The sequence below is a fragment of the Echinops telfairi genome, unplaced genomic scaffold, assembly GCF_000313985.2.
Source record: "Echinops telfairi isolate 266 unplaced genomic scaffold, ASM31398v2 ScPeMD7_5592;HRSCAF=6446, whole genome shotgun sequence".
NCBI lineage: Eukaryota > Metazoa > Chordata > Mammalia > Afrosoricida > Tenrecidae > Echinops > Echinops telfairi.
The window spans coordinates 42,563,218-42,589,678 of record NW_022109491.1 but is presented as its reverse complement, the minus strand read 5'-3'; the positions used below and the strand labels follow the sequence as shown (position 1 = coordinate 42,589,678).

At 39.1% G+C, this 26,461-nt stretch overlaps 1 protein-coding gene across 1 annotated transcript in view; it reads right to left on the bottom strand.

Annotated features, from left to right (window-relative positions):
- The window catches only part of MACROD2 (mono-ADP ribosylhydrolase 2), a 1,581,126-nt gene that overhangs the window by 18,852 nt on the left and 1,535,813 nt on the right, over positions 1-26,461 (bottom strand). The window lies entirely within an intron of this gene.

The window sequence follows — 26,461 nt, the reverse complement described above, 5'->3', positions numbered from 1 at the left end:
ATTACAAGAATCTAAGTATAGCCCCCTCCCTGGGGGATGGACAGCAGAGAAGAGGGCAGAGGGAGACGTTGGGCAGTGTAACTTATGAAAAAACTATAATAATTTATGAATTATGGAGGGTTCATGGGGGGGAGGGGGAAGGGAGGGGGAAAATGAGCAAATGATATTAAGGGCTAAAGTAGAGGGCAAATGTTTTGAGATTGATGAGGGCAACAAACGTACATATGTGCTTGACTCAATGGATGTATGTATTGACTGTGATAAGAATTGTACGAGCCCTGAATTAAATAATTAAAAAAAAGAAATGAATTGGTTTTGAATGGACAGAAATCATAGTGACTTGAGTGAACAGAGACAAAGATGATAGATTTAAATTTATATTAAACGTCGCCAAGAAGTGTGCAAAGTGTAGACTTACTTTGTCATGAACTTTTTACCTAAGTCACTATCATTAATGAATATGTTTTAGGCCAGCACCTGTATGAAGAGTGATAGTTGCATAATATCATGTCAATTTTTTTAGCATATTTAGAGTGAAGGGGTGGTGTCTAGCCTCTCAACCAGGTCAAAGCCTTATGTGGCTACTTGTGGGTGTGGTCTTCTCAAGAGGATTCTGGGAACTTCCTTTCTCTTAATTCTACTATCAGAAGAGGTGGGTCTCTCTCTCTCTCCCTCTCTCTCTCTCTGCTTTCAACCATCTGTTGAAAAAACACATGGGACCACGCTGATGGCAGCCAAAGCCCTAGAGATGCATCTACCTCCATTGTCTCCAGAAGACTTTTTTCCCCATTGGCCTGTGATCTTCCTGCATTCAGCATCATTGCGAATGGCTATGTGAATCTGAAGAGAAACTTATGGACTAATATTGGACTTGTGGTAGAATATCAGACGTGTTGACTTAGTCTGGATGAGTTGGGATATTTTCTTAATATATAACTACTCTCTGATATAAAGCATATATATATATTCCACAAAAAATTATCCCTAATGCTCAAACTCTCTTTTCTATTACACACACATACACACACCTTCACATTGTTCCCAAATAGCTTTCAAGAGGCAGGGATATTATACAAGTCCTCTACCCACACAGCCTATCCCAGTCCCTGACATCTCATTAACTCTCTCACCTCCATGGAATGACAGCATATTCCATAACACATTTATGCCTCCAGTCTCGCTGTGAGTTTCAGACTCCAAATGAAGGCAATCACATTGGAAGTATTTCATAAAGAGTTTGTCATAGATTGCCAGGTGAGCACAACCTGCATCTGGTGGATTGCCGGATGCTCTGCCCAATTTCTCCGGTGGCTGCATAAATGCCTACTAGACATGGCTTCAGGCAGCGTGTGGTAGGGTTGCACAAATTCCCTGTAAAGTCCTCCCACATGGAAACATAGAAGAATTGGTTGCTTTGATAGTAGTCATTTTAGGGATATTCAGAATTTGACATTTTGAAGTCTACTGCCCACAATAAAACTGCAACATGACCCCTACCCCCATGGTTCTGTCAAGCCTTTTACCTGTCTTGTACAACTCAACATCACTGGCTACCCAGCTTCTAGAATCACTCGATATAAAGTGGGAGAAGTGAGATCCTGTATTTCTTATCATCTGCTGCTTTTCACAACCATCTTCTCATTTAATTTGACATTTTGTGAACCATAGGCCAATGATACACTGTCAATTATATTATACTCATCCTCAGATTTTAAATACTTTTTATCTTATTTTTTAAAATGAACTACTTTCCTCTATCTTATAAAGAAATTCTTTTTTCATTGGCTTTTCATTGCTCTGTAAAAACAAGTAGAATGAACTGCATTTTTATGGGAGACAAGATTACCATCTATGCAAGCTTCATCAGCTTCTCAGAAATATTAACATCAGTGTCTTTTTTGGAGGGTACTTTTAAATCACATTTTGTCTAAGGAATTATAATAATGACTTGAGAAATGGCTCATGAAACAAACTGTTCCTTCTACTCGTGTTAATATCCTAAGGAAGGGATCAAAGGTCTCACAGAATTACCTGGAATAGGATTCTTTAAAAGTGTTTATATATTAAAAAAACATTCCTATAGGTGTAATTAAGTAAGTTAATTAAAGACATCACATTTGACTAGTAAAGGCAGATGATCGCTACTGAGAGTTGAACATCAAGTGTCTTCTTTGAGAGAGTGGCATCCCCGGGTACACAGACACAGTCATTCTGCTGCTATGTCCCACATCAAGCACACTATGTTACATCCTTGCCAGGAATCCACAGGTGTGATGGACACACACTCTTCTCTGATTTATAAAGTCTGTATATGTTTGTGTGTTTACTGTGTGTCTCCTTGGTTAGGATGGAAACCTCATGAGGCAGGCAGTGTTTCTGAAGCCGAGGGCAGCCACCCTGTTCCCTGAGGGCAGTAAAATAACTGTGTGGCTTTAAAGTGCATGTTAGTCCAGATGTACCATCCAGATGACCACGGCACAACCAGAATACAGGACCCATGAGAATGAGAGCTCTGTCCCCTGCACTTTGTTGCTGATATTGTTGCTGTTAGTTGCTGTTGAGTTGGTTCTAATTCATAGCAACCCTATGTAGAACAGAATGAAACGCTACCCAGGCCTGCACCCTCCTCATAATTATTGTTACAGCCACTGTGCTAATCCATCTTGTCGAGGGGCTTCCTCTCTGCCACTGCCCCTCTACTTTAACAAGCATGACTTTAGGTCCAAAGCCCTGGTGTTGTAGTGGATTATGCATTGGACTGTTCCCCACCAAGTCTGAAGTTGGAAACCAGTAGCTTCTGTGAAGGAGAAGGAGGAGGGTTTATTGGGGAGTTAATCAGCTACCAAAAGTCAAGTTCATAAGACCCTAAGGATACAGTGTTTGGTCCAAATCAGAACCTTTCCCCAGTAGCACCTAAATCTCTCTGCTCTCAGGCTCTCAGCCACATGGTCCTTTGCCTTCTGCCTCCATGGGTCAGGAAGCCCACTGCCTTCTCTGTCATACAGTCTCATAGTCTCAGCACCATCCCCCTGCTTTGTTTTAAGGATTCCTTCCTCAACCTCTGGTCTCAGCATGGCATAGCCTCTGATGCCTTTGCCATTCCAGGCTGGGATGTTGAATGGGCTCCCTTAGTGGCTCTTCTTCTTCGATGGTGCCAGGGATTCTCTCTTCCTTCTTCTGAGATGCCTCATTCTTATAGCCAGGGGACTGATAAAACTGACTAATCCCTGAGTTAGAGTCCTCTATATCTTATTAGCAGTATCCCACCTAATATTTGGTGGGAGTTAGAGAAATGTATCAGAGTCACACTAAGAAATCTCACATCACCACAGTGCTGTACTAGGCAAGCAGACCCTGTTGCGCACTCCTCATTGCCATACTCTTTGCCGCTGACTCTGTAGAGCCTGATAATGTGGGTGGACTATATTTCTGATATTGGTTTGACCCTATGATTTACTGTGACCAATGGGATATGAGCATATATAGATGAGTAAGATTATAAAAATATTTGCTGGCATGAAAAGAGGACATCACAGCTAATTATTGCCCCTTCAGAGTGGCACCCAGATAGGATAGGTGGAGTAGAACTGAGCCCCAACATCTACTTGGTGTCCAGCATTGACAGACCAAGCCCCGTCTGGATAAGTTAAACTATAACCAATGCCCAGACCTCTGAATAAGAAAATAAATTATATTTTCCGTAGGTCACTGGGTTTTCTAGGTAGTTTACAATGCAGAAAACTGGCTGATACATTGAGTAAGAACTGAGTAGTAGGTCTAGTGAATATGGGCTTCCTTAGAAATCTTGCTGAGGATATACAGCAGTCCAAAGTGGTTTTAAGTGTTACCTAGGTCTCTGCCACCTTTGGAATCTGACTTCACATGCTGACTACCTGTCCTTTGTGAAAATATTATGTACATAATAAATTCTGCATTCAGTTCAAGGAATTCAAAGAGGCTTTAGAATCAACTTAAAAGAAATACTGGGGTCAGATGTTTGAAGTTACACCAATCCACTGACACCTACTACCAATGAGTCAATTCTGACTCATAGCAATGTTCCAGGGTAAAACAGAATTGCCCCTTTGTGTTTCTAAGGTTGTAAAGTAACAGAAGTAAATTGTCTTATCTTTCTCCCCCTGGAGTGGCTGATGGCTTTGAACCACTGACCTTTTGGTTAACCAATCAACATCTGACACCTAATTGTTATTTAATCCTTCCCTGAAGTATCACAAACTCTGTAGCCAAAATAAATCTGGACTCCTTATATTCCATCCTAACCTAAGAAGCTGCAGTGGCGCTGTGGTATATGTGCTGGGCTGCTAGGGCAAGGTCAGTGCAGACTCACTAGTTGGACGGTGGGGGTGAAAAGGAGACTGTTTGCTAAATGATGCGCAGACTCAGAGATGGAAACACAAGGGCTGCTTAGTTGGTATAGTACGTGCTAAAGTCAGGTAGACATACAACTTTCCTCTAGTTCTTAAATGCGTCCTCTCCTCACTATCATGATCCCAATTCTACCTTACAAATCTGGCTAGACCAGAGGAAGTACATCGGTACAGATAGGAACTGGAAACACAGGGAATCCAGAAAAATGATCCCTTGAAGACGAGTGATGAGAGTGGTGATACCAGGAGGGTGGAGGGAAGGTGGGGTAGAAAGGGAGAACCGATTACAAAGATCTACATATAACCTCATCCCTGGGGGTGGACAACAGAAAGGTGGTTGAAGGAAGACATTGGACAGTGTAAGATATGACAAAATAATAATAATTTATAAATTATCAAGGGCTCATCAAGGGGGAAGGAGGGGGAAAATGAAGCGCTGATGCCAGGGGCTAACATGGAGAGCAAATGTTTCAAGAATGATGAGGGAAAGAAATGTACAAAAGTGCTTGACACAATGAAAAATTACTATCAAGTGGGATTCATACCAAATATATAAGGATGGTTTCATATCAAAAAAATCAATCAATATAATTTATCACATAAAGAAAATAAAAGTGAAGAACCATATGATTATATCGATCAATGCAGAAAAGGCCTTTGATAAAATTCAACATTCATTCCTGATGAAAATCACTCAATAAAATAGGCATAAAAAGGAAATTTCTCAACATAGTAAAAGCCATATATGTAAAACAAATGACCTGTATCTCATTGAATGGAGAGAAATTGAAATCATTTCCCTTTTGACCAGGAAACAAGCAAGGTTACTCTTTATCACCACTTTTATTTAATATAGTTCTGGAACTTTTAGCTAGAGCCATAAGATATCAAAAAGTAATTAAAGGTATCAACAAAGGTACAGAAGAAATTAAAAATGTCTTTATTTGCATATGATATAGCCCGATATATAGAAAATCCGAAAGATTCCATTAAACAAATGCTCAAAGTAATTTAAAAATTTTACAGTCTCAAAGCAATTCCGATAAAAATCATGCCACTATTTTTCAATGACATGCAAAGATTAATTACCAACTTTATATTGAAAGGGAGAAAAATCCATCTAGGGTAAATAAAACAATACACAAAAAGCAAAACAAAATAGAAAGCCTTCCATTCCAAGACCTTAAAACCTTCTATATAGCAAAGGTAATCAAGACAGTCTAGTATTGGTAAAATGATAGATATGAAGACCAATGAATTGTAACTAAAAACCCAGAAATACAAACAAGTATCTACAGACACCTACTGGGTAATTTTTTATTAAGAACCAAAACACATTAAATGGGCAAGATATAGCGTTTTCAACAAATGGTACTGTGAAAACTGGATCATTACCTTCAAAAGAATGAAACAAGGCCCATACCTCACACCAGGGACAAAAATATACTCAAGATGGATCAAAGACCTAAATTTAAATCACACAATTATTAAGACCATCAATTAAAAAAAATAGGGACAAACACAAGGCATAAACAATATACAATGAAAAATATTCACAACATAAAAGACAAAATAAAAACTGGGACCTACTAAAAATACATTTATGTACAACAAAGGAAAAAATATACCATAATAACACATCAGAAAAAGGGTCAATCTCAAAAATATATAGAAAGATACAACATCTAAACAAGAAAAATACAAATAATCCTATGAAGAAATGAAGCACCAAGAAGAAATATTCATGATCATTAACAATAAGAGAAAGACAAATTAAAACATCAATGTGATGCCACCTTACACTGACACTTTTGGCAAAATTCAATAAACCAGAAAGTAAAAAATGCTGGGGAGGATGCGGAGAGACAGGGAAACTTTTACACTGTAGAACTGCACAACAATTATGGAAATCAGCATGACAGTTTCTTAAACAAATGCAAATCCATGTATCTTATGATGCAGTAGTTTCTTTATTAGGCTGGATACATGCCCTAAAGAAATTAAGAATATAACAGGAACAAACTTTTGTATACCGATGTTTATTGCATCAATTTCCAGAATAACAAAAAGATGGAAACAACAACAACAACAACAACAAAAATCTATAGGAGAATGGATAAACAAGCTCTGGTACATTCCTACTATGGGATTTTATGTGTCTACAAAAAACAATGATAACTCTGTTACATCGCAAGGCATGGACAGAACTAGAGATTATTATGCTGAGCAAATCAACCAATCTTGCAACAGTAAATATCTAAGATCACTATTATTGATAAGAAAAACAAAGAATGTGGTTTATATACCAATAGACAAGACTTTAATGAGTACAAGGAGGCCAGGAGGCCAGGGGCAATGAATGAGAACAGACAGAGAAAGATGAGCAGGAAAATAAATAAATAAAAATTGCTTGGGGGTGGGATGGGAAACGCTCCAGATTAACTACCCTTCAAACCTAAATATTGGTCTGAGGGGCTAAAAAAAGGAAGAAAAGTAAAACTGAAGTGAACTTTGTGTCTTTGGTGACATATATGTTCATCTCAAACATATGGGGGGAAGAAAAGAAGATTTACGGTCTCAGAAATGCTCAGAATAAGGTTACTCTGAGTTGGCATTAACTCCTTATTCATTCATTCATTCAGTTACTGACTTCATGGCAGTGCCTTATTTATTTTTGTTTGTTTCTTTAATAGCACGAGCCTAAATCCATTAAAATATTGAATTTTATAAGGCATATGACTTATTCATAGGACTTTTTCTTAGGACCCTCTCATTATATTTATGTGATTTACTTAAAGAGAAATGAAAGATGTACATAAGTCTAAAGACAGAAAAGCTACTCAGCACAAAGGCCGTGAACCCTTGCTGGTGAGCCGCTGATAGCAATGTGACATGAACCGTTGTTCAAATTTCAAAATCAAGTATGATTTCACTGTTACCTCTAAGAACTTGATGGTAGTTTTATATTATCTTCTTTTCCAAGAATCCTTTTCTGATGCTAGCAAATTTAAGTAGCAGATAAACACGTTTAAACACAGAAATCTTAAATTGCTAAAGGGCCATATTACATTCGCTGCAGTCTAAAGTAAAACCAGTTGCTATCAAAGTTGACTTCCTCTCATGTCGGCCCCAAGTGCGTCATCTTTGACCATAGGTTTTCTATGGCAGATTTTTTAGAATTATAAAGACGTGGTGACGTCTTTCTTCCGAAATGGCTCTGGGCCGACTCAAACCTCCATCTTTTCAATAGGAGCCAAATATGGAAACTGTTCGTACCATTTGGGAACTTTATAAAGTCTCTCCCCAATAGAAAGAGACTAAGCGAACACCCATAACTTCCACACTCTGGATGTCACATCTCTTCACTCTGAGTAGATGAGCTGGCAGTGACCTGAACAAGTGTGTACTAGTCATACAATAATTGTAAATATGATATTCATTTTACTATTCTTTCTAGAAAACCCCTTGTCTGGGTTTCGGATCTGTGAGTGTTACTCAGACATAAGATACTGATCCTGAAGATGCCCAGAGAGATATAATTGGAAGTGGTGCACGTGCTATTTCCTGTAACTAAACAGAATCTAATTCATTTTAACTACAGTGAGGCATGTGTGGGGTAGTCAGTGTTTAAGAAATGACAGCAGAATGAAGAGATCCAAAAAGCCACATAATTTCAAAGTAGGAAAATTGCATTTTAAAATGCACATTACTCATGATTCTCATCATTGCTAGCCCTAATAATGAATAAAAGAATTTCATACACTATTAGCTCTGAACTAAGTTTTTGGTAAAATAAGGAAACCCTGAAAAAGCATATTTCTTTAAAAAAAATTGATTTGTTCTATTACTTAAGCTGTAGTGAACAGACACAGACAAGTTGAAACATTTCTATACATCAAAAGTATTATTTGGAGAAAAATAAAGGTGATATTTGTATATTATTCACTTATGTGAATATTATTCACTTTCTTTCTTAAAAAGTAGTATCACATATGAAGAATTTATTTCTCTTACAAGATGAGTAGTATTCCATTTTATGCATGTACTAAATTTTATTTAGCCATTCATTCACTGATCACTGATGTAAATAATACTGCAATGAACCTTGGTGTTGAAATCTCAACTTGAATCTCTGCTCTATATAGTTAGGATTGCAATAGTTGGGTCATATAGCAGTTTTAACTTGAAGTTTTCTGAAGAACTGCCACTTTGTCTTCCACGGTAGCTAAGACATTTTACATTCCCATAAGCAATGGATAAGGTTCCAGTTTCCCCACTTCTCCAGCCCTTGTTAGTTAATTTTATTGTTATTTTTAATCTTAGTCATCCTAGTGGAAGGGAAGTGGTATCTTTTTGAGGTTTTGATTTGCATTTTCCTGATGAACAGTGATATTGAGCATGTGTTGATTTACCATTTGAATGCTCATTTTGATTATATGCATATTTAAGAACAGACAAACCTAAGCTCTAGAATCAGAATGATGACTGCCTAAAAAAGGGGTTGAGATTGACTAAAAAGGGGAAATTTGATTGAGGACCTGATAACACATACAAAAAGAAAGCCCCTTGGCATACGATCAATTATGAGTCATAGCAAATTTGTAGGACAGAGTAGAACTTCCCCAGGAGACGTCCAACACTTTAATCTTTATGGACACAGACTGGTACATCTTTCTTCCATCTAATGGCTGGTGGTTCGAACTGCCAACCTTTCCGTTAGCTGATCAGCACTTTCATAATTCACCATTAGGGCTTCTTATTGGTTATTCGGGAGTTTATGTTTATCTTTCCTCCTGTCTCAAGAGACATTATTAATAAATTCTCTCCAAATTGTAAAAGGGCCTAAGATGTAGCACAGGTACTCAGACTTTTATAAATATGTATTGCTTATCTTAATGTCTGCAATAGGGAAGGGAATAATAATAGTTTCTGCTTATTAATCTTATATTCTGCTACTTAACTAAATTCCTCAGTTGTTTCCAGGTTGACTAAAGAAACGAAGGAGTGTCACTGGTGACAGTCAGATATGTGTCAGGAAGAGCTTTATATCAAGAAGTAGATATATATCAGGAAGACATCCCAGCCCAATCCAATTCAAGTCCATAAGTCTGATACTAGTTTATAAGTCACGGTTCAGACTCAGGTAGTCACATGCAATGATGCAGAATGCAGAAAGAATACAGGTTGGTGGGTGCAAAGTAGTGTGTATTCCAATGGCAGTGGCTTTCCAGCAGGAAGCACCATCAGAGTGTGAACTGAATGACAGGCTTGACTCTACCTCTATACTTTCATATGTCTTCAAGTTGACATGAAATTATGGAACGACCACAAATTCTATTGTGGAGACTAGGGTTCTCTATAGAAAATTATGTCACTTACATATAGCAAGAGTTTTACTCTTTCTTTGCCCAATTGTACTCCCTTAATTTCGGTTGTTTCAATCTGGCTCTGGCTATGACTTGCAGCACAATGTTGAATAAAAAGGTGATAAGTGACATCCTTGTCTAGTTCCCATTTACAGTTTTTCTCCATTCACTGTGATAGTATATTGGTTTTTCATATATAGCCTTTATTATAATGAGGAATTTCCTTTTTATTCCTATCGTAATGAGTGATTTTTATAAAAAGTGGGTACTAGATATTGTCATTTTGTCTCTGTATCAATTGATATGACCATGTGGTTCCTATTCTTTATCTTGTCAGTAATCCATGTACTGAAATTTTCAGTCAGCCTATACTTGTTTTATCTCCTTCTATCAACCGCACTTTAAATATATTACTATGAGCTAAATCAATGACACTATAAACAGAAGGACCTTATGCTCGATGAGAATGATTGATAATGTTCTCCAACATAAAATAACAAAGATGGAAAAAATGGGGGAAGATGGCGGATCAGGGGACCCGCATACTCTTGAGAGCTCTTTCGAACAAAGTGGGTTTGGTGTCCAGGTAGCTGAGTGGAAGGAGACTGGTGAGGAAAATATCCCCCTGGGACAGCACCCCACCCCCACCCCACACATTTGTCCTGAGCTGGGACCTTTGGTGATCCAGGTCCAATTCTTGGGACATCTCGGATCATTAGGCTGCAGCCACCACAAGAGTGACTCCATTCCCAGACCGGGACCCCACGCTCGGAGTCGCTTGCCTGCTCTGCCGAGACATGCACAGCAGTGGTGGGACCACCTACATAAGCTTCCCACTCACGGTACCCCACTAGGAGAGAAGCTTCCCTTTCCCGCGATTCCCCTCTACCCACATGGCAGCGATCTGCCCTTGTGCCCACGTCCCTCCCTCCATTAATCCAAGGCCCGGGTAACTGACCTGAAATCTACCGGGGTACCATCCACCCCCATTGCTGCCTGGGGCCTCTCCACTGGCAACCCGTTTGCCCAGCAGCCCGCCCCCCGTCAGCTTAACTCCCGCTCCACTCCAGGCCAGGGAAGCTGCACTGCACAACAAAGCTCACATGGAAACAGCACACCAACATGTGTGATCATGAAGGGCCGAGGGGACCAGGTTTCAAGCACCAAAGGCGGGGGGGAGGGGGGGAATCATATCATTGTGAAAGAGGGGAGCACGTGATGGGGACTCAATGCCCATCTGTAGACAACTGTAGATCCTTTGCAGAGGGGTAGTGGGGAGGAGATGAGTCACTCAGGGTTCAGTGTAGCAATAATGAAACTCACAACCTTCCTTTAGTTCTTAAATGCTTCCTCCCCCCAACTATCATGATCCCAATTCTACCTTGCAAACCTGGTTAGGCCAGAGGATGCACAGTGGTACAGATGGGAACTGGAAACACAGGGAATCCAGAACAGATGAACCCCTCAGGACCAGTGGTGAGAGTGGTGATACCGGGAGGGAAGTGGGGGTAGAAAGGGGGAACTGATCACAAGGAAAAGCGGGTGAAGGGAGATGTCAGGCAGTGTAAAATAAGCTAAAATAATAATTTATAAATTATCAAGGGTTCATGAGGGAGGGGGGAGGGGGGAGGGAAGGGGTGGGGAGAAAGGAAAATGAGCTGATTCAGGAACCCAAGCAGAAAGCGAGTTTTGAGAATGATGAGGGCAACGGATGTATAAGTGTGCTTTACACAATTGATCTATGTGTGGATTCTGTTAAGAGTTGAATTAGCCCCAATAAAATGATTTTTTTTAAAAACAAAGATGTTTCTATGTTGAACCAGAAGCATATATAGAACATAGATATAGGAATGGATTTGGGGCTTGCACTTAATGTTAGCTCTATCCTAAGAACAATTAGAAAGAAAAGGGTGAGCCAACAAACCCAGGGACAAGGGAACAACAAGAGATCTAAAATCGATGGCAAGGAGGGCATAGAATGCCTGGTGAGGCTTGATCAAGTGCAATGTAGTCAAGATGAATTAATGAAAGCTGAATAAAGTTGGAACATGATAATGGGACAAGAGGAAAATATAAGGAAATAGAGGAAAGAACTAGGAGGCAAAGAATATTTATAGAGGTGTAAATACAGGCATATATATATATATATATATATGTATAAATAATGATAGGGACATATATCTATGTACATATATTGTATATCAAATACTCCCTCAAGCAAGAACACTTTGTTCTAATAACCTGGCATTCTGTGATGCTCAATGGATGTATAAGCAAATGTGGTAAGGAAAGCTGATGGTTCCTGACTACCAAAAGTTATATCATCTGGGATCTTAAAGGCTTGACGATAAACAAGAAGCCATCTAGGTGAGAAGCAACAAAACCCACATGGAAGGAGCACTCCAGAATGTGTGATCATGAGGTGTTGATGGGATCAGGTATCAGGCATCAAAGAACAAAAAATAATATCAATGTGAATGAGGGGGTGTGGGGAGTGGAGACCCAAAGCCCATCTATAACCAATTGGACATCTGTTCGCTGAAGGGTAACAAGGAAGGGATGAGACAACCAGGGTGCAGTATAGCGCCTACAAAACATACAATATTCCTTTAGTTCTTAAATGCCACCCCCCACTATCATAACCCCAATTCCACCTTACAAATCTGGCTAGACCAGAGCACATACATTGGTACAGATAAGAGCTCTAGACACAGGGAATCCAGGAGAGATAAACCCCTGGGAACAATAATGTGAGTAGAGATACCATGAGGGTAGGAGGAAGGCGGGCACAGAAAGGGGAAACCAATCACAATGATTGATGTATTACGCCCCCTCCCCTTTAAGGGGTCAAACAACAGAAACATGGATGAAGGGAGATAGCAGTCAGTGTGAGATATGAAAATAATAATAATTTATAAATTATCAAAGGTTCATGAGGGAGGGAGAAAAAAATGATGAGCTGATACCAAGAGCTCAAGTAGAAAGAAAATGTTTTGAAAAGGATAATGATAACATATGTATAAGTGAACTTGACACAATGGATGTGTAAGTTGTTATAAGAGCTGGAAGAGCCCCCAGTAAAATGATTTTTTAAAAAGAAAGAAAGAATAATGTCTGGGGCTTTAAAGGTTTATTTTTAAAAAGGCAGCCATCTAAGTGAAACTTCAACTAAGCCTACATGGAAGAAGCACACCAGGTTGTATGATCCCAGGACTGTAAATAATATAATCCAAACCCCAAAAGAGGGATTGGTATCAAAGGTTAGCTCATGCAATTTTGGTTTGGAGAAGCCTATGGATGACAGTGGAAGCATAATATATATTTGTATGATCTACATATAGAATAAACCTCTAGTGATTTCCCAATGGCCAAAACGAAGATATAGGTATACACTGGTCATCAAAGTGGTGTAGAGAAAATTATAGTAGATTAAAATGAAACATTGGATTTGAATGATTAAAGGATGACATCTGATTTAAATGGCTATCATATAACATTTGATTTCATTCCCTTTTGACACATATAAGAGTACTAACAGGTTAATAATTTTTTTTTTAAGTGAAGGGGAAATACACGTGGAAGAAGCCTCTAAAGAATTCCCTTTGAACATAGATCAGGGATATGAATGGCTTTGCTGTTGCACCGAGCACATTAGACAGATTATGTGCTCTGTGCAATGGATTATGACAGATGTAACTAGGTTAAAATCCAGTACCTTATCATTTGATCTCCCTTTTCACACATTTTGAGTTTGATCTAGTTTTTTTCTATTTTTCTTTTCTTTCAAACTGGGGTTTATCTCAGTTATATTTTGTTATTATTGGTAGCCTTTTGGACTCTTGGTTATATGTTTTTATGTTTATTGGTATATGAAACCTAGGATGAGTGAATCTATTGAGACAATAATTGGATTCAAGGTCCCTGGGGCCTATGACAGGGGAGGATTGGGGAGCTAATAAAAAGGAGTACAATAAGGACGAAAATGTTCTAAAACTAATTGTGGTAGCAATTGTATAACACTTCTTGACATAATTGAACTATTGAATTATATGATGTCTGGGTTATGGCCTAATAAAATAGTTTATATCTTTAAAAAATCTTAGGAATAGATTAGGAATGAATTAATGGGCCTGGGTGCTCATAGCCATAGTCTTAGTAGACACCAGCATCAATCAGGGAAACATAATTCACAAGGCAATGTTTTACATCCCAGTTTAACAAGTAAGGACCAAGTAGCCATTTAAAGTGAAGCTAATGTCAGAAGGGAAGGAGAGGGATGTGAACTGAAGGCACACACAAACAATGAGACTAACGGATCACAGGCACGTCAGTCTCCATGATTCTGAGACTGGAACTGGGTGGTGCCTGATTACCACAATCAGACACTGAAAAGATCACATTCGATGTCAATAGATATAATGGGAATAATATATAAATATAATATGTTTCCTTGTATTATAAAGACTGGAAACGTAACGAGTTATGGGTAGCCTTGAGAAGAACTGAAATGACAGAACACTTGGTTTTCAAGCAGAAGCTCTATATGAATCTAGAGGGCGTTGTGTAAGCAAACAAGGGCATAATGCATGGTTTAGAATCAATAAAGCCGTGCATCAGGGTTGTATTCTCTCACCATACTTATTCAATCTGTAGCTAAGCAAGTCCAGAAAAGCTGGATTATTTGATGAAGAATTTAGAAGCAGGATTGGTGGGAGGCTCATTAGCAACCTGCACTAGGCAGAAGACACAACCTTGACTGCTGAACATGAGGAGGATTTGAAGCACTTGTTGATGAAGATAAAAAAGTTCCAGACTTCATTATGGATGAAAACTCCATGTAAGGAAAATGAAATATTCACAACGGCTAATATCATGATAAATGGAGCAAAGATTTGTCTTGCTTGGATCCATAATAAATGTTGAAGGAAGCAGCAGTCAAAAGATTAAATGACACAGTACAAGCAAAAATCTGCTGCACAGGATCTCTTTAAAGTGTTGGAAAGCAAGGCTGTTACCTTGAGGACTAAGGTGTATGTGAACCACACCATAGCATTTTCAATCACCTCCTAGGTTTGTGAAAGGTGGACATTAGATAAGGTAGATCAAGCTCTTGAAGAATATTAAAAAGAGCATGACTGACAAAAGAACAAACAAATCACTCTAGGAAGAAGTACAGCCAGAATGTTTCTCAGATAAAGGATGGGGAGATTCGTCCCAAGTACTTTGATCAAGCTATCAGGAGAGACCAATCCCTTAAAAGGACATCATGCTTGGTGAAGTAGAGGAGCAGCGAAAAAGAAGGTCTTCAACAAGGTGGATTCACACAGTGGCCGCCACAGTGGGCTCAATATAAGAACAACTGTGAGGATGGCACTGGATCCGGTTGTTTCATTCTGTTGTCAATAGAGTTGCTATGAATATCGACTCAATGGCATCTAACAATCGTTGAAAAGACTGTCTATTTTCCATTAAGTGTATTTTCACCCTCGGTATAAAAGCAGTTGTCCCAGGGCACAATTCAGAGACTATAGCTGACGAACTTCACATACAGGCCCCACTGAATGAACTGAACTCTAACACAAATCTGCCTGAACCCTTGGACTGAGGTCTGGGGTACTTGGATGGGAGAGGAAGCAGAGAGTGGCTGCCTCAACATTATGAAAGTGGCAGCCATTGGAGCTTGGGGGAACCCCGGCTTGGGGGATAACCAGTGGAAAGGGTCGCAGTATCACCATACATGTAGTATCTCAATGCCCACCCTGCAGTGACATGACAAGTTGGTTGCTGGTTGGCTTATGGCTGCTATTGATGCAGTTGATGTTATAGGGTTGTGAATTTGTCATATTATTATTGCCAAAGGAAACCCGAGATGTACGTATCCCAAAGACAAGCAGATAGTCAGGGTTCCTACTTAACTCTAGCCCCAATTTAAGAACAGTTAGTTCTGATAACATGGCCCTGCTCATACTTGTCTTCATGAAAGGATCACTGAAGAAAAGGGAACTACAGCAAAGTGTGGTAAAGAAAGTAGATGGTGCCTAGCTATCAATTGGAATAATATCTGGGGTCTTAAATGCTTATATTCAAACAAGCAGCCATCTAAGTGTGAGTCAACTGAGTCCATACAGAAGAAGCACACCAGCTCATATGATTCAAAGATGACAAATAAAAATTCATATATGGTGAAAGGAAAAGTATCATAGCTAAAATCAAGGTCACCCAATTTGTAGAAGACTGTGGAGGACAGTGGGAGCCCAAAACCCATCTGCAGAGTACCTAGTCAAACTCAGCTGCTGACAGATCCTGTCTAGCCACAGGCAAGAGTCACTAACAGCCTTACTATGAGGCAGAGACCCTTGTAATCTTGAAGTTACTGAATCAAAATCCATACTTTGGCGAGATGACCAATGTATTGACTGAACCTGAATTGGTTCTGGGTCCAAGTATCTCTCACTTGGTCTGTGACAGAAATTTCTTCCCTGGCTTTTGGAATGTTGATGAGGGCTTTTTCGTTCTTACTCATTCTTTGTATTTTGGCCTTTATATTATTATTATTTTATTCTTACCATCTTATTTCAATTTTGGTTTTTATTGTTTCTATTGGGTTTACAAGTTTGTGATTCACAGGAAGAGTGGATTCATAGGGATAATAACTGATACAAGGTTTGATAAGGGATGCAGGGCTGGGGAGTGGGTGATATGGAGGAAAAGGGAATTTCAGGAATTAAAAATGAAGGTAGGAGGTGGGAGGGAGCACTAGAAATGATTGTGATTGCACAACTCATTTAAAAGGCTATTTAAGTAGGGGGGCGGGGGATTTTCTAAAATAGGTATGGTAATGATTGTACAATTATTGATATGATCAAATGATTGAATTGTATGATATGTAAATTATGTGCCAATAAAACTGTTAAACCAAGAAAGAAAGAAAATCAGTTGTCCATAGGTAGATTAATTTATTTCTGGGTTCTCTATTCAACTTCATTGATCTACATATTCATTGTTGTACAAGTACTAAGCTGTTTGACTCCTCTGAGTGGAAGCGAGCGGCCTCCTCATTTGTTCTTCTAAGTCTTGCTTTCACTGGTTCTCATTCTTTCCCATATAAAGTTGGTTATTCGTTTTTTTCCCATCATTTAACCTGCTGGTGGTAATCCCGAGCATGGCTCGGGGGTAAATGTTAACTGTCAGAAGCGGTAACCTGAGCCATACTCAGGAGTACACTGCAGAGAAGTCCCTTAACACAATTACTGACATAATTAGATCACCAGGGAGGTTAAAGAATGATGCTGGGATGTGGATCTAAATTAAATTATATGTATAGATTATTTTCAGTAGTATCAACATTTTCACAATGTTAAGTTTCTTATCCATGAACATAGTATATTCTACCAATTGTGTCATCTCTTGGTTTCTTTTACTAGTGTTTTGTAGGAAAAATCCTTTATTTTTCTGACCAGATTTTTTTACAAGCATTTCATCTTTGTGTGGCTATTTTAAATGGTATCATTTTCTTGATTTCCTTGTCAGAGCTCTGTTCTTTAGTGTACAGGGATCAGATTGATAATTGTATGCTGATCATGTATCTTGTCATGTTACCAAAGCTTTGAATCAATTATTTCCAACAATTTTTTTGTTTTGTCTTCAGCATTTCCTGCATATAGAAACATATCATTGGCAAAGAAAGAACAGCTTATATATTCTTTGCTAATTTTAGTACATTTGATTTCTTTTTATAATCTAATAGCTCTGGTAAAACTTCCTGCACAATATAGAATAAGAGCAATGATAAAGGGCAAGTTTGTCTGGTTCTTGTTCTTAAGGAGAATACTTTGTTTCCCTGCAATGAGTGACATGTTTGTTGATTTTGTATACATGGTCTTTATTATGTTGAGCAATTTACGTTCTACTCCTTTCTTGTTGAGAGTTTGTAACAGCAATAGGTGTAGGAGCTATCATATATCATATATATATTAGATTTTATATCCAGAGAGAGATTTATACTCAGAAATGGCTCATGCAGTTGTAGAGTGGGCACAACTCCAAGATCTATAGGTCAGATGTTAATGTTGAGCTCACTCCCTACGTGTGCTGCTTTCAGGGGTGATAAACTTTCAGGGGCGATAGACCCACAATCAACATTGACACAACAGACTACGGAGTGGGATAACTGCAGGATCAGCAGTTATCTGGCTTGTGATTAGAGAGGGGAATTAATCCAAGGTGGGCAGCTCAGACGGGAGGCCACTTAAGACTCGGAGGGTCAGCTTTTGGCTCTTGTCCAAAGGTGAGCCAGATGCAAGATCCAGACCCAGCAAAAAACAAGCATGTTTCTGTCAAAGCTAAACTTATACAGGAGATAGTCTACCTCACTGAGTTAACTTCGTTTTAATTTGATCACAGCTCTGACCTGAGTAAGGGGTGTATTCTACCCTGATCTTCAGACAGCTGATAGCAAGTCATCACAGACGCAAGTCTGGAATGGATTGCACTGAGTTATGTCACATTATGAGGGATTATTGGCCTTACTTGCCAAACCAGTGAGAGTACTGACCCAGCTAAATTGACAGGAAACCTGACTATCACAGGGGAGATGAAGACTTGGAAATAGATAATGATTGTATTGCCACTTAATTATACGTATAAAAATGGTTACAATGTCTACCTTTTGTCATCTATATTTAGCCACAATAAAAAGTAGACTAGTTCTACTTAACTAAAAAGCCTTTAACTACCTCACGACATAGCTGAGGAGAGTAAACTAATGATTTACAATTTTATTGGATATTTTTAAGAAGCACCACAGCATTAACATTTTTTATTTTCTAGAAGAAAATGCCATCCAGAAAGATAACATGGCTACTGATGATTCTGAGCAGAAGGGTCATTCAATTACTTAAGCTCTGTAAAGGAAGTTTAGAAATCTGTTGCTCCATTTATTTCACTTTCATATGTGGTATAAAACCTTAATATGCAATAAAAAAATTTCCAAATGCACTCTCAAGTAAAAGTAAACCGTCTTTGGGGCGGTAAGAAATTATATCCTGTTGAATGTTCTTAAAGTAACAGGGAAAAAACCAAATTTACTGCCATTGAGTCAATGTTGACTTATAGTGACTCACTGTGTGGGTTCCCAGGTCCTACTGTTTATGGGAGTAGAAAGCCCCGTCTTTCTTCTGGAGAGCTGCTGCTGGTTTTGAAGTACTGACCATGCTGATGAGTAACCACTACACCACCAGAAGCAATAGCCAACTGATAGCATTTTAGATTATTTTGTGAAATGTCAAAACAGTCCAAAATGTACTTATGTTATTCTTTTATTGCAATTGTACCTAATACATGACTTGCCCCCCAGCTGAGCAACATAAATTTAATGAGAGAATATGGTTGATCCATCTCCTCTTTTTCTCATCTTCTGTGTTCCTTGTGATTCCTTTTTAGGTAATATATTTCCCTTAGAAGTAATAAAAGTATTTTGTCTCTCGTGATATTTGACTGGAAAGCAATGTGTTTCATTTGGGTTTTGTTTTTAATAAAAGCAGAGCCTACATAGCTAAAAGACAATAGGCTGTGTGGGGTTGAATGTTTACAGCTACAATAAATTCAACTCAAATGTTTGAAGAACACTTCAGTGGGTTTTCCAATAGCACTTCAGCAGTCACTCCCAATTTGATGCAGCACCCTAGATGATGACCTCTTGACTAGTGTAGCACTAGGAAAGGCCTTCCAGAGTGCACATGGGGGGTGCATCACAATGACATGACACCCCACCTCTCGGAATTGCCAGAGTGAAGCAGTTTACTTAGGGAATAGGTTCATGGCAGAAACTGCTGAGAAATGCAATTATTTCTTACCCCCCCACTCCATTACATTTTCTTCCATCCAAATGTAGATTTCCTGAGCAGTCTTATGCAGTTTTCTTAGAATTCTAGGTCCCCAAGATTCATTCCTACCTCCTCAAAGAAAGCTATCCACAACATTAATGCCAGCAGAAAGTCTTGCCCACACAGCCTTCAAAAGTGTCTGGAGCTCCATTGCTCGTTAGACGAAGTGGAAGGCAATTGGGTACTTAGGCAAGAAAAGTCACTATAGTAACCGTGGGGGTGGAGGACCACATTGCCTCCCACTGCAATGGTGATTCGCACAGGGTGTGACTCCTAGAAGATCTTCTATGAAAGGGTTTTTGGGTTTTTTGCACCTAAATTCTTCCAAATACATAATTTGGCCTGAAATTTAGCCTGGGTCACTCTGCCAGTGCTTGTGCTCATGTTTAACCTTTCCACTGTTCGCCTCCAGAAATGACTACTTTTCATTGCACAGAAGTCCCTAAGGTGCCACACCCTGTATCAAAGGGACTAGCTCTGCTCAGAGATAAATCACAAGAACTCACTGTCTAGACTTGGCAACCCACATGGACCGAGGGGAAGTTTGTTTGTGTGTTTTTAACCAATGCACCCACCAATAGGTTAAAAACGTATTCTACTAACGGGAGTGTGTTGGGTCTACTGAGCGCATCAAAAGAAGAAAAAGTGAGAATCACTGAATTAGATATTGAGAGAGATCATCATCGTAGAGTAGAGTGAGGGACATTCTGCATTCTAGTTGCTCTTGCCCATAGATCCTAAAGCAGACATCAAGAGCAGTGAGGAAAGGTAGTTAACTCAATGTCAGTCTTCGTTCTCTAAGTGAAAACCTCATCCTAAGGGTGATAAGCTAACCCAATGATGTAAACAAATGAAGAGCAACCTAAAATGATTACATAGACATGCAATCCGAGAAACAAAAGCATAAATTGACAATGAAATTTCTATATAAATGAATTCGACAAAAATACTAATATTAAAGGATAATCATATATTGAGCTCTGGAGTAGTGGGTTATACATTGGGCTGCCAACTGGAAGACTTGATAAGACTCTCTTATTCCATATAGATAATGTTTTCTGCTCCCATAAATGTTTACAACCTTTGAAACCCACAGCAGTATTCTACTCTTTCCTATAGAGCTATGATTGGGAATTAACTTGGTTGAACTGATTTTTTTTTGAGTTCCACTACTTCTCATTAACTCTGTTAAATGCTTTTAGTTTTTAAAATTTCATTTAATAGTTCCCCGGTGACTCTGTTTTATAGGAAACACGTTTAATTATTATCCTATTTAATAAAGCAGTAGACAGAGGTTCCAAGTTCATAGATGCTTTAGCCAGGACTCAGATGCTGTCTTCCACACCACACTCTGTAACACGCAAACATGTTTATAATGTGTGAAATAGAAGAAAATATCATACAATACTGTTTCCTTTTAGAGATTATTCTTCAGGGAAATGGTTATTTTTAAAACATGCAAATTTAATCAATAAATTCAACTGGGTACCACTGGTGAAGAGGACATGGGCTGCGTGTAGAAGAAGAAGGAGTCCTGGAGAACTTTTAAAGCTGGGGGTGTTCCTACTAACAGCATTTTGAAAGTTGAAGGAATCGCCAAAGTCACTGTAGCACAACCAACAGCTATTATTTTTGAAATGTATGCAAGAGAAGCATTCCCTCAAGCTTGTGAAACAGTCAGGCAACCTCAGACGAGGAAATGGGATCAAGATGGCTGTGATCATTATATCCAGTTGAAATGTAACTTGAGAATGTAGGCTTCTATTGTCTTCAGAGAATGACTCTAGGCAAAAGTTAGAAGATAAATGATTCTGATTGTTCCCCAGGCTGCTTTTCATCTTCTCAGGCTGCTAATGGATACATCTTTATGTAAAAGAGGAAATTGGTATTTAGTATCTGCCTCCTCTAATTCTAGCCTAATCCCTTGGCAAACATTTCTGGAATGCTTATTCCAGGTTGTAGTCTCTGCTTCCTAACGTCCTATACCCCAATCACAGGAGTATTTTTACTCAACATTTACGAACTCTGTGACAAACGTAATGTTAGGGATGGTGCCGTGACAAGTGTTGTTTCTAAACTTCCCCGCAATCGGAAAGGCCAGGTTTTTATTCCAATTGCTTAAATAAAATGTCAATCAGAGAAGTCAAATAACTAACTTAAGAGCACACATATCTGATAAATGATAAAGATGGACTGATCCAGGTTGAGTTCGCCATTAGACTGTCATAATCGGTTATGGGTAAGACAATTCACTCAAGTGTGAAAATATATTTTAAGAAGAATTTAGGGTCATGAAAAATCCACCTCAGATTAGGAATGAGAGGCAGAGGCTGTAGGCTCATGAAAACTTTCTGGAAGATTTATATCTATGGCAAACTTTAAAGACTAAAGGGAGTTAAACAAGAAATGAAGAACATGAGTCTGCAGATGAAGTTTAACCAAAGTCTCATAGGACCAAAAAATCTAAAGGACTTCACTGTAGAAATTCAGGTTATGAGAGGGAAGATAAAAATATAATTAAGAAGCAAGTTAATTAAAGTAGATATTAAGAAAATAGAAAATGATATCATGGGACAGATGGTAGAAGGAAGAGATACACAGAAAAATATACAAGAGCTATGGGATAAAAAGACTTAAAAATATTGGACAACTACTCATATTCAGGAACAAGGGAAAATAAATGGTTATGGAAACTGAGAGTTTGAGCTTGAGACAATGCCATTAATATAAAGATATATAAACATATATGCAAAGAAAAGTCAATCATATCCACATGTTCTAATGAAGAGAGTTCTGAAAACGAAGTACGTTTTCACAAATCAGCATGTACTCTGTTGGCCTCTGAAGATATCTTCGTATTTTTCACAGTACTTTTGTAATAGAACAGAGTATAAGAAACTTGTGGGACATAAATTAGCAACTAAATATGTTAACCAAAGGAGCAAAGTTACACTTTTGTACCATATGTGTTAGGCTGGGTTGTCAAGAGAAATAAAACCAGTGCCACTCATATGTTCATATGAAGGAGAATTTGATATCAAGAAGGCTACCCAGCCCAGTCCAACTTAAGTCAATGGTTCCCATGCTAGTCAAAGCCCTCTTTAGACTCCTGTAGCTGCAGGCAGATGGTACAGAAAGGTGAATATGAATGCAGGAAGACCACAGGCAGGTGAGTGCAGAGCAGCATGCATACAAGGTCAGTGGAAACATGTCATGGCATGACCATTCTCAGGGTCATATGGGGCCATCCCTGGAGGCAAGCACAGAGTCCCAGCAAACAGAAAGGTGAAAGGACAGAGAAAGAGAGGAGGACTCCCCAGTGTTTCTCTTATAAAAAAGGGCACACCTCCCCAAACACCTCAGCAGGTTGTGACCTGATGGACAGGTTGGGCTCCATCCTTTCACACGTGCAAGTTGACATAAAACCTAACAGCCACACCATATCTATATTGATTTAAATCAACAATTTAAATAAAAAATGCAACATTTTTGCTCCAAAATTTATTAATTTCATGGTGTCACTTTACAAAATCTGATTACATTGTAAAATAGAAAAAATATTTTAGAGTACAAGAGAAATTTATCTAACTTTGTTGAACCCCAGTTTCTTCATCTATAAAAAGAGGACAGTAATGCTTACATTAGAGAGGTAGTGAAAGTTGACTGTAATGATATTTGAGGTGTCTGTTTTGATTTGGGCTAACCAGAGCAGATTTTTTTTCCCACATGCCTTTAATGCTTTTCAGATGGTCAGAGATGGTTATCACAGTCAGAGGTTGCATTGGGGGCTGGGAGCACACCAGCCCATCCCTTCCACCAGAGAGAGCTGGACTGGGCAGGGGCCAAGCCGTTCCAAAGGTCCATCTGGTGCTGTCACCGCCTTCCCCGTCCACCTTCCCCAGTATCCCCCACGAGCCCTGGAGAAGGGGCACTGGCATGTCCTAGAAGCTGACCACATGCCCGGACCAGGTCTCGTGCTTGGTGCCAAGGGCCAGATGGGTGATAACCATCTCTACGGCCTGTAGCTTCTCATTCTTGGGTGGGATAGAGCACATCTTAGAGGTAACCTCGTTGCCTTCCATGGGGACATACTCTCCTTCCATGTCAGAGATGTGCAGGGAGATGTTGGGGCCGCCAGAGCAGATCTTGAGCCAGGCGATTGATTTGGAAGGTAATCCCAGAAACAAGCAGACAAGCAAGCAAAACCCAGTCGATGGGAAGTACAAGAAGGAAGAAAAGGGAGCTACTAAAAGGTGACCATGAAAAGAGTGACCAGTGTGGTGAGTTAGGACTCGGTTCTACTGGAAACTTTGAAAAAGTATGTAGAATACACACATCTGAGTTGTTTTGCCTGAGGAAAGAAGGAACTGGAAGTTTAGCCACCATTTTTTTTTTTTTTTTACTCAATTAAAGGTGGTTGGTTTAGGAGATTGTAATTTCTTAGCATTCTTATATGTTCTGGTCTCCAGAAGAGCATGCTCCAGAAGCCAGAGAATACTCTGAGAGAGAGAGAGAGAGAGGAACAAGTGGTGGCAAGTAGGAGGCAGACTGGCTGCTGCGTGATCAACACACAGAAAGGGAGAACATGGGCGAGGCAATAACAACATCTGCTGTGGTGCCTAACTCGGTAATTTACATTCAGCACATGTTCAATAAAGAGCTGCAAATTGTTGTTATATCTGTAAAGACTTTCTGGACTTCTAAGAGATGAGCTTCCTCAGAAGTAAAAAGTTTCACTTTTTATAATTTTCCATTTCTATAGTCTCTAGAGTGACCTCAAGAATTTTCAAAAGCTTCTATATTTTAGCATTGAAAATTCACTCAGTCCAAGACTAAAATGAGTTTTGAGGGTTGCTGCTAGAATATCAAAAGTCTGACAATGTGGGATGGGAGTCCTTCCAGCTCCCCACACCACTCCCACTCTGAGCTTTTTAATCTGGGACATATCATTTTAAAGAGAACCCCTTAGGACTGGCCTCTCACCCTCAGCCAGGACCTCTTTGGCGAGACTGTAACTAGTGATGTTTGTACAACCAAAGACTCTCTATTTGTGGCTTAAGGAGAATAAAGTTGACTACATTAAAAAAAACCAACAATGAGCTTAAATAAATAAAGTACATTTTATATTTATAATGCAATCTCTTTCTGAGAAAATACATCTTAGAATTATTAAAATGATTATCTTAGAATTGATAAAACCTAGAAATAATGTTGGTGATAGAATTGTTCTGCCCCTAAAAATATATATTACATATACCTGTGAATTTGATCTTATTTAGAAACAGGGTCTTTTTTTTTTTTTTTTTTGAAGAAACAGGGTCTTTACAAAAGTAATAGTTAAGATGAGATAAGACTGCATTATGGTGGGCCCCACATCGATGATAACAAAGAAGAGATACAAAAACAGACAATGAGAATGCCATGTGACAACCAAGGCAGACAGTAGCATGGTGTCGCTATAAGCCAGGACACACCAAGACCACCGACAATAACAAATGGAATGAATTCCCTCTTGGAACTTCAAGGTGCACAGCATCCTCCAAAGTCAGCATCAGGGAGATCTGATGCTCTGATGCAGAAAGTCCACTGGGTGAATTGGACTCTACCTCGGACACACTGGAAATCTGAGGACTTAAAAAGGTAAATCCGTGGTGTTTGAGGAAGTGGAAGACAGCTGTACCAAAACTGTTGAACTGCTGGTAGGCAGAAAAACACGGTCTTGCTATATCAATGCCCCACATGCTTCATTAAGACGTATATTGTTCCAGCAGACCTATGACTGAAATTCTCAGTGAATATTATTGTAAATTTTTCCTTGCAATGAACCCCCATTGTTTGTGTAAATAGCATCCAGCCATGAAAGAATCGATTCTGTACATGTGAATAATTCAGATACTGCAATATGGAGTTAGCATACATTGCTCCACTATCTTCTTCTCAACAGGGCTTTAAAAAATAGTACTGGGCTAATCAAAGACAATATTAACAAAAGATCATTATTCCTTGGGTGTATGTATGTGGGGGGGGGGTGTGATTGATAAGACTACCACAAATTAACAAGGTTTTGAAAGGGCACCAAAGGGAGATAAAAACAAAACAAAGATCCAGGAATGGGTCTTGGGCTCACACCGAATCCTAGCTCTAATTTAAGAACAATTAGTCATTACATCATGGCCCTGCTGAACACTCACCCTCAAGAAGAGAACACAGAAGCTATGGTACTATAGAAAAGTATGGTGAAGAAATTTGATCAAATAAAATAGCATCTGAGGTCTTAAACACTTGTTTCCAAACAAGCAGTCATCTAAGTGAGATGTCATCTAAGTGCACATGGAAGAAGCACACTGACTCAGTCACCAAAAGATTCCAGATCACATAAGTCTAGGTCACAGGAGGGAATAGTATCACAGCCTAAATGGTGAGAATCTGGTTGGCAGAGGGCTATAGATGACAGAGGGAGCCCAAGATACATTTGTAGGATCTATATAGGAAATACGCCTCCAGTGATTTTCCTCTATCCATAATGGGGAGGTGGGAGGAAGGTGGTTGCCAAATAGTTGCATGGAAGAGATGACTATAGAAGTTCAAAATGATAACCTGACACCAATGGTTAAAACCTGATCAGTTGATCCCCTCTCTGTTGCACCGTAGGCCTGACCTGGTTTTCAACATTTTCTGTATTTTGTTTGTTTGTTGATATTGGATTTTATGTCAGATGTGTTACGTCATTGAGGGACACCCTCTTGAATTTTTGACAAGTTTTTCTGTTTTTCAGTCTATGAAACCAGGATTGATGAGTCAGTCTACAGGGGCAGCAAATAGA